General features: G+C 38.2%; 1 long non-coding RNA gene across 1 annotated transcript in view; it reads right to left on the minus strand.

The window, feature by feature from the left end:
- Positions 1-6416, minus strand: part of LOC133209762 (uncharacterized) — a 7274-nt gene extending 858 nt beyond the window's left edge. Inside the window, exons 1-2 of the long non-coding RNA XR_009724755.1 lie at positions 6321-6416; positions 5535-5624 (exon numbers count right to left, since the gene is read on the minus strand). This is a non-coding gene — a long non-coding RNA (uncharacterized LOC133209762). The remainder of the gene's footprint in view (positions 1-5534; positions 5625-6320) is intronic.
- Positions 6417-6716: the final 300 nt, after the last annotated feature.

Below are 6716 nucleotides of genomic sequence, written 5' to 3' on the forward strand. Positions count from 1 at the left end.
GCCCTCAACTCTCACTGAAGTCAATAGGAGTTAAGGGCATTCAGTACATTCCAGGGTCAGGCCATGTATCACTTAAAAATAACTCACCAACATTAAACATCATTAAAGAAACTAATGCTCATTAACTAGCAATAGACCACTAGGAAAGGATCAATAGTTGTCTCAAAAATCATCTTACCTGTTACAGTATATGCATACTCTACTTAATGACAGTGAAGAATAGTGACACTGAATGATAGGTCACTGATGACAGTAAATGGGAAAGACTGCTTCTTAATTAAACAGGACAGTATTAGTGAAGAATTCCACTTAACAGGAATACATTTGGGGGCCTAACCATGTGATTATGAGGAATGATGTTCTGACCCCTGGTGAAATGAAGTGGCAGCTGAAGAAGAAATACAATGAATCCTTTTTTTATTCTTCTGTTTTAATTCATAACTAAGAACTGCTTTATTTCATCTTACATTTTTCATGGCATTGTTTTTCTTTAATTGTGTCTTAATAACTGGAGAAAATTCATAATCAGTCAGGCTGATTCTGAGCCTGACAATGGAAAAGATTCTGCACTAATATGCTGTTCTGCCTGAGCCGAATGGCTCTTGTTTAAGGAAAGCTTTTACCATGTTTAACCAGAGTTGTGGTTTTCCTTAGTCTGACTTTAAGGCCATCATTTGGCAGAGTGTGAACAGTTAGGGCTTGCATGCCTTGTGTGACACATGAAAGTATTGCAGAACTGGGCTCAAATTATGAGTATATTTTCTCTTTTCTGATTTGACTCCGGATTCCCTTTCCTACAGGATCTGCATATGTGAAATCACAGATACCTCCAAGAGCAGCACACTTCCTGCAGCCTTCAAGAGATCTCTCATGGCAGTTTTAAATGAAAAATAAAAGCAGCACAATCTTATCTGCATTCCACCGGTACATAATGATCCTCCCCATCTGACTGAATTTATTGTAATCCCTGTAAACCTAAACCTCAAAGAATTCCAATGCCTTGCGCATCTCCCCTGTTCTAATTTATGGGAAGTTGGTAATGTGCCATCTGGAGGTTTCACTGCCATTGGGAAGCACATTCAGCACACACTGGAAGCAAATCAGGCCAAAAGGAGAAAGAAAAGAAAATGCAGGGGAAGGAGAAGATCTGGCTTCAAGGAACAAGTGTCATGAACTCACATAGATAAAAACTACATTTCAAAAAATCAGTTTTAACTGGCAGGATCAGCACATACACAGCCAGTAACCCAAGGTCTCAACCTAAGGACATTAAGCAGCATTACAAGGCAATCCTTCCACAAGGACAAAATGTTCTTGAGCAATTTCTGCAATGTATTAGACACAAACAGGTTTTTCCTCAAAACTGAAGTCATGTCAAGCTTCTTGCTTCACCTCTCTTAATTTTCCCTGAACAAACATATTTATTGTGGTGGTCTCAAGTAAATTTCCAGTTCACATACTTTTCCTGTGAGGCAAAAAAGGGGTTATTGCGGGGGAAGCATTTAGGCTGGCTGGCTGACCTACACCCAGGTCATCAGAGGTCCAAGACCCATTTTACTTATTGAAAAAATATGCCTGGCTCTGATTTTGTTCCTTTTATTAAGCTACTTATACAAAAATAACACTGAAAACTGTATGTCACCAAAGTCATCATTACTAACCTATGAAAAGAGCAATTCAGCTGTCAGACTGGATCAAATCAACAAGTTAGACACAGTACTGTGAAGCATATTAGATCACAAAACATGCTAAATCATCCTATTAATACTAAAATAATCCTAACACAATCTTAAACAGATTTTCTAATACATCTGAAAGAGGATATTAAGAAGGTAGCTGTATAACCATTACACACACGGATTACAGAGTCCCTCAATATTGAAACAAAATCACCATCTAACATCTGATTCATGTCCTCAGCACCAGTTATAAAACTTTCTCTCTAAATCCTCACTTTTCCCCTTTATGGGTAAGCAAACCCTTGCTTCTCAGGCTCTGTCACCAACAGAATTACCGAGATAGAGATGTGGGTCTTCCCAGGCACTTCCATCTCCTTGCTGATGTCATCCAGCACTGAAACTATGCAGCTTCTTATCCTTATTTATTACTGTACACACTCAAAAGAGCCAGTGTTTGCACCTTGGGAGCTACTCTGCCAGTGCCAGGGAAGGTGGGCTTATGCAATGAGTCTTTAGTATCTCACGTAGCCACGATTTCTTGTCCCATCAGTCTGCTACCTTGCATAGCTGCTTTCATGGTCTATGTTGAAACCTTGATCTGTCTCAAACTAAAAAGCTCAAAGGGGCTAGGATGAAAGTGTAAATGAAAGATAAAAGTAGATTATTACAACAAAATTTAATTGAAAAACGTATCCACAGACTTTGCAACTCTATCTTTTCTAGGTTCTAGCAAGTTAAGAGCATTGAGGTGTCATGTACATTTATTCTGGGTTCAGCATCCCCATTTTGCACTCTGGATGAGCAGCTTTCCCTGAGACATCTTCTGAACCAAGACACTAACTGCTTGTTCCTCTAACCTCCTCAAGAAGTTCATCCAGATCAGACAGAAAATACACAGTGTTCAGAATAGAACATATTTCTCTTGGACCACTTTGTGAGATCATAATTTTAATGAGTTATCCAAAAATAGTTGGTATTTTGAAGACCATGGAGTCTGCAAGTCTGACCTTCCCCCTGTCCAGCACTAAAAAAAGTCTAATTACAAGATCATGGCAGGCTGTTTATTTATTTTAATGGATTTGGGGCAACATCATGTCACCAATCCAAAAAACATATACAAATGGATTAAAAGCAGCAACTTCAGCTCCCAGGGAAGTCAACCAAACTGCTGCGGATACCTCTCCACTTTTCTGGAAGTGGAAACCCTGTACAGCAAAAACTACAAGATCCACCAGAATAGATTAAAAAGCAATAAAAGTACAGCATAATTCAGTAGTCTATTGGCAAGGTGCTCAGCTGAAGCAGCCTGGGTTTCCTGTTGTTATCATTTGACAGATCACAGAAGCAGCCAGAGTGGGACAGAGGCATTGCTAGTGGGATTGAGGTGTGGGCCCTGTGAAGTGGGAGCTGCAAAATAAACTTTCTTAATATCAGCTATTATCAGTGATACTTTCTCCATTGCACAAATGAGCCAAAGGAACACACCAAAACAAAATGGGGTACCTGTAAAAGAGGGAACATTATGCTTCAGAAGTTCGTAGTTCCCACATTGACTTTTACCTGCCTAGGATTTGATAGCACCAGTACTGCCAGTGACTGACCTATTGCAACTGCCTTCATAACTCTAAAGCACAGAACAGTCTGCCACACTCCTCCATGCACCATCAAGGCTTAAAAAAAGAAAGAAATATCACTTTCATTTATTTCTGTGGCTCCTTGATCTTGGAAAAAGCAGTTCAACACCTACAGAATACCTCCCCTAAGGAGATAACTGTACAAGTAAAGTTCAAGTATCCCATCGTTGATTGCATGTGTTTCGTACTAAGCTCCTTTCACTATAATGTGTTTTCTACAATAGCTGATAGATTTTTCCAATCCTCCTTTGGGAGCCAAAAATGACTTTGCCGAGGATTGCTAGTGGTTTGTAAAAGCTCTTTTTCTCTTTCCTTCACTGACAAAACTCAGTTCTTGAATTAAATGTTTGAAAATCTCTAGAAATACTTTTAAATACATGTGAAGTGTCTTAAAAGATGGAAATTATGCTAGCAGTAGAACACAGGTGGGGGTACAAGAACACACCAAGCTGCTCTAGCAATTTGATTTTCTAACCTCATAATATCACAGGTTGTGTAAACCCAAATCAAAACTCTCTGTTTACACTCTTATCAACCACTATGTTTATTCTTACGCAGAGGCCTTCATTCCAGCAAGCATCTCTGTCCAGAAAAGTATTGACATTTCTGCTTAAATTTAAACTTAAGTCCCATTCAGTAGGATGTAAAGGACATTTAAAAATCCGTATACCTAAAAAGAGACTGACAGAGGCATATTTTGAGTCAGAATTTTATTAATGTTCCCTGAAGGTTATATAAGATCAAATGGATAGATTGACTTTGCATTGTATTGCAGTGACTTTGTACAATGTTTGGGAAAATGAAAGCATTAATGAGATATCACCTGAATACTTTTTCATTGACACTATGGGTAATAAAATGTGAAATGCTTTATTTCTCCAAATGAGGTCAGCACACATGGATAATTGCCTGAAACAATATAATTTTTGTTTAACTTGTTTAATTGTCTAGGTAACTTGTTTGTTCAAAATCAATATGCGGTAAAAAAATTCCCAATGTTTGACTTGTAAGAAGCCCTGGCTTTCATGATTAATTCTGCAGTCCCTGCTGGCAGTCCTCTGGTGGTTGAGCTTAAACTCTCCCATACAGAGTTTTCAGTTTAAATAACCTGGAATTATGCAAGAGTCGTCTTCTTAACTGCTTTCTCTCCAGGAATTCAGAGCAGATTCATATTTATTCCTTATATTTGTATTTATCTGTGCATTCATCCCTTCTTTTGCCCCCTGTCATAAAACCAGCTGAGAAAAAAAATGAATGAATCCTATTTTGGTAGCTGTTCAGCATCAGTTATCTATGTAAAAAAAAAACAACACAGAAGCATTCTAAAGACAAAGCACAGAGGACTAGAGAGACCTCGCCTGAAAATACTGAGTTAACTTTATGAGTATATCAATAAAATTGGCATCTAGCCACAGTTTGGTGTTTCTCTGTCTTTGGTACTAGATCCAGATGTCTGGATTTCTTCTGCTAAAACAAGTTTGCATCTTAATGCTTTAGCATTTGATTGCCAAGCTCTCTGCTTGGAGCTCTCCACTTGAATTCTCAGCTGGAAGTGCGTGTAACATACTCATGTGTGGACTTGGCAAGAGGAGCCCTACATGCTGGGCAGTACATGAATTCTCTTCACCATCTTGCAGGATCAAATCCGTATCCCAAGATCCAACACAGCTCAGAGCATAAAGGTTGCCAGATCCACATTTATGCTCAAATAAGTATCTGGCTTTTCAGGAATTGACAAGAAAAGATCACTGGCTTTTTGTTTCAGCCAACCCCAAATTTATGCCAATAGATAAATTCATCAGCATTAAAGGGGTGAGATCCCTCGCTAGCATACATCTGTTTGAAGAGCTTTACTGATGTTAAAGTAGTTTCATCAGTTACTGTAGGTGAGGCTCTGTCCCAAAATGTTTCAGAATGCTGAAGACTTAAATTTATAGCTCTGTACCACTTTAGCAGGGCTTTCAATCCCTCATTTTAATAAAATAAGTGCCACTAAATGGCTGGATCACGTTCAAATTCTTCTCACAATAGCAGACATGGTAAGGAAAGAGTAGACTCTCTGCCATGTGAAACAATTACATCATGTACAATCAAAGAAAGAAAAGGGAAAAGAAAGCAACTAAATCAACACACTGTGCATCCATTCATTTTCCTGTGTCATTTAGCATATGGTCACTCATGTGATCAAGAGAGTAACTGGCATTTTTCCCAGTTAATTCACCTCTTTTCTCTGTCCTCTGTTGTAGCACCAGTCTTTCAGCAAGATTTCAGGTTGCAATCCCCTTGGAGAATGAACAGTCCTTATTAAATGCTTAGAAAAATACAACTTATTAGTGCATTGAGACTAATTAATGTGCTATCTTAATCAAATAAAGGATCTTAATTAAAAAAACCCAAACAAAACAAAACATACTTGGCATAAATATTTTTCTTTCTCTGTTTCTCTCCCTTTATATTAATTACCAATGGAATGAAGTCCTGCAGCTGTAACAGCTGTCTTAATAAGGTAACTTCTCAAAAAGTAAGGGGTTTTTGTCCTGAGGTTTGGTGGTTATATTGATGTGAACTGACTAATACTTTACAGAACTTAGCTGTGAATCACTCCCTGCAAATAAAAGGCAAGGCACATAAATCTTAGTATGCTTGCTCTTCTCAATTATATTTCTGAAGACGTCCACTTGATCTTGCTATCTATTCAGCATTACATGTCTGAAGTCTAGATAAGTAAAGTCTAGACATCCATAGTGACCTGACATAGTTTTTTTTTACACTGTTTACAAATTAGGATGTACATTCAAAATACAGAATGCTGTTTTGCTCAGTAAAAGCTGGATTCTGTGTTGATGCAAATGCATTTAGCTTTAACTGATACCTATTGCATAAACAATGCAATGAAATGAAGGCCACTGTGCTATATGGATCGATACAATGAAGGATCTGAACTGCAGAATGGGTAGGGAAACCTTGTTTCTATGGAAAAGATCAAGGAAAATCAGTATTTACTAACCTTAGGTGGCCTAAGGTCTTTGAGGAGTATGAAGAACAGTACTGTTCAAACACCATTTGTTGGGTTTTTTTTCTCCTTTATGTTGTTTCATTACCTGGTAATAAATTAGTAAAGGGAGGAGACTTTGTTTACACACCTGAAGTCCAGGAGGATAGCAATTCCCAGAGCTACATTCTGCCTGAAATGTTCAAGGACATGCAGCTGACACAGTGGGCCTCTTGACTGCAAGACAGACAGCTCCAGGCCACAAAGCTGCAGTATAAAACTGTTTACACCTACCTAAATTCAAACTGACAACTGGCCCTTGTTTTATAATGCTGAGTTCTCAACTTTTGGACACCAAAACATATCTAGAACAGGAAAAAGAGTACACCAGATGATTGTTTTTTATTCTAT

The sequence above is a fragment of the Neopsephotus bourkii genome, unplaced genomic scaffold, assembly GCF_033783945.1.
Source record: "Neopsephotus bourkii isolate Nb327-2 ecotype Australia unplaced genomic scaffold, CSIRO-AGI_Nbou_v1 NB_360, whole genome shotgun sequence".
Classification (NCBI taxonomy): Eukaryota; Metazoa; Chordata; class Aves; order Psittaciformes; family Psittacidae; genus Neopsephotus; species Neopsephotus bourkii.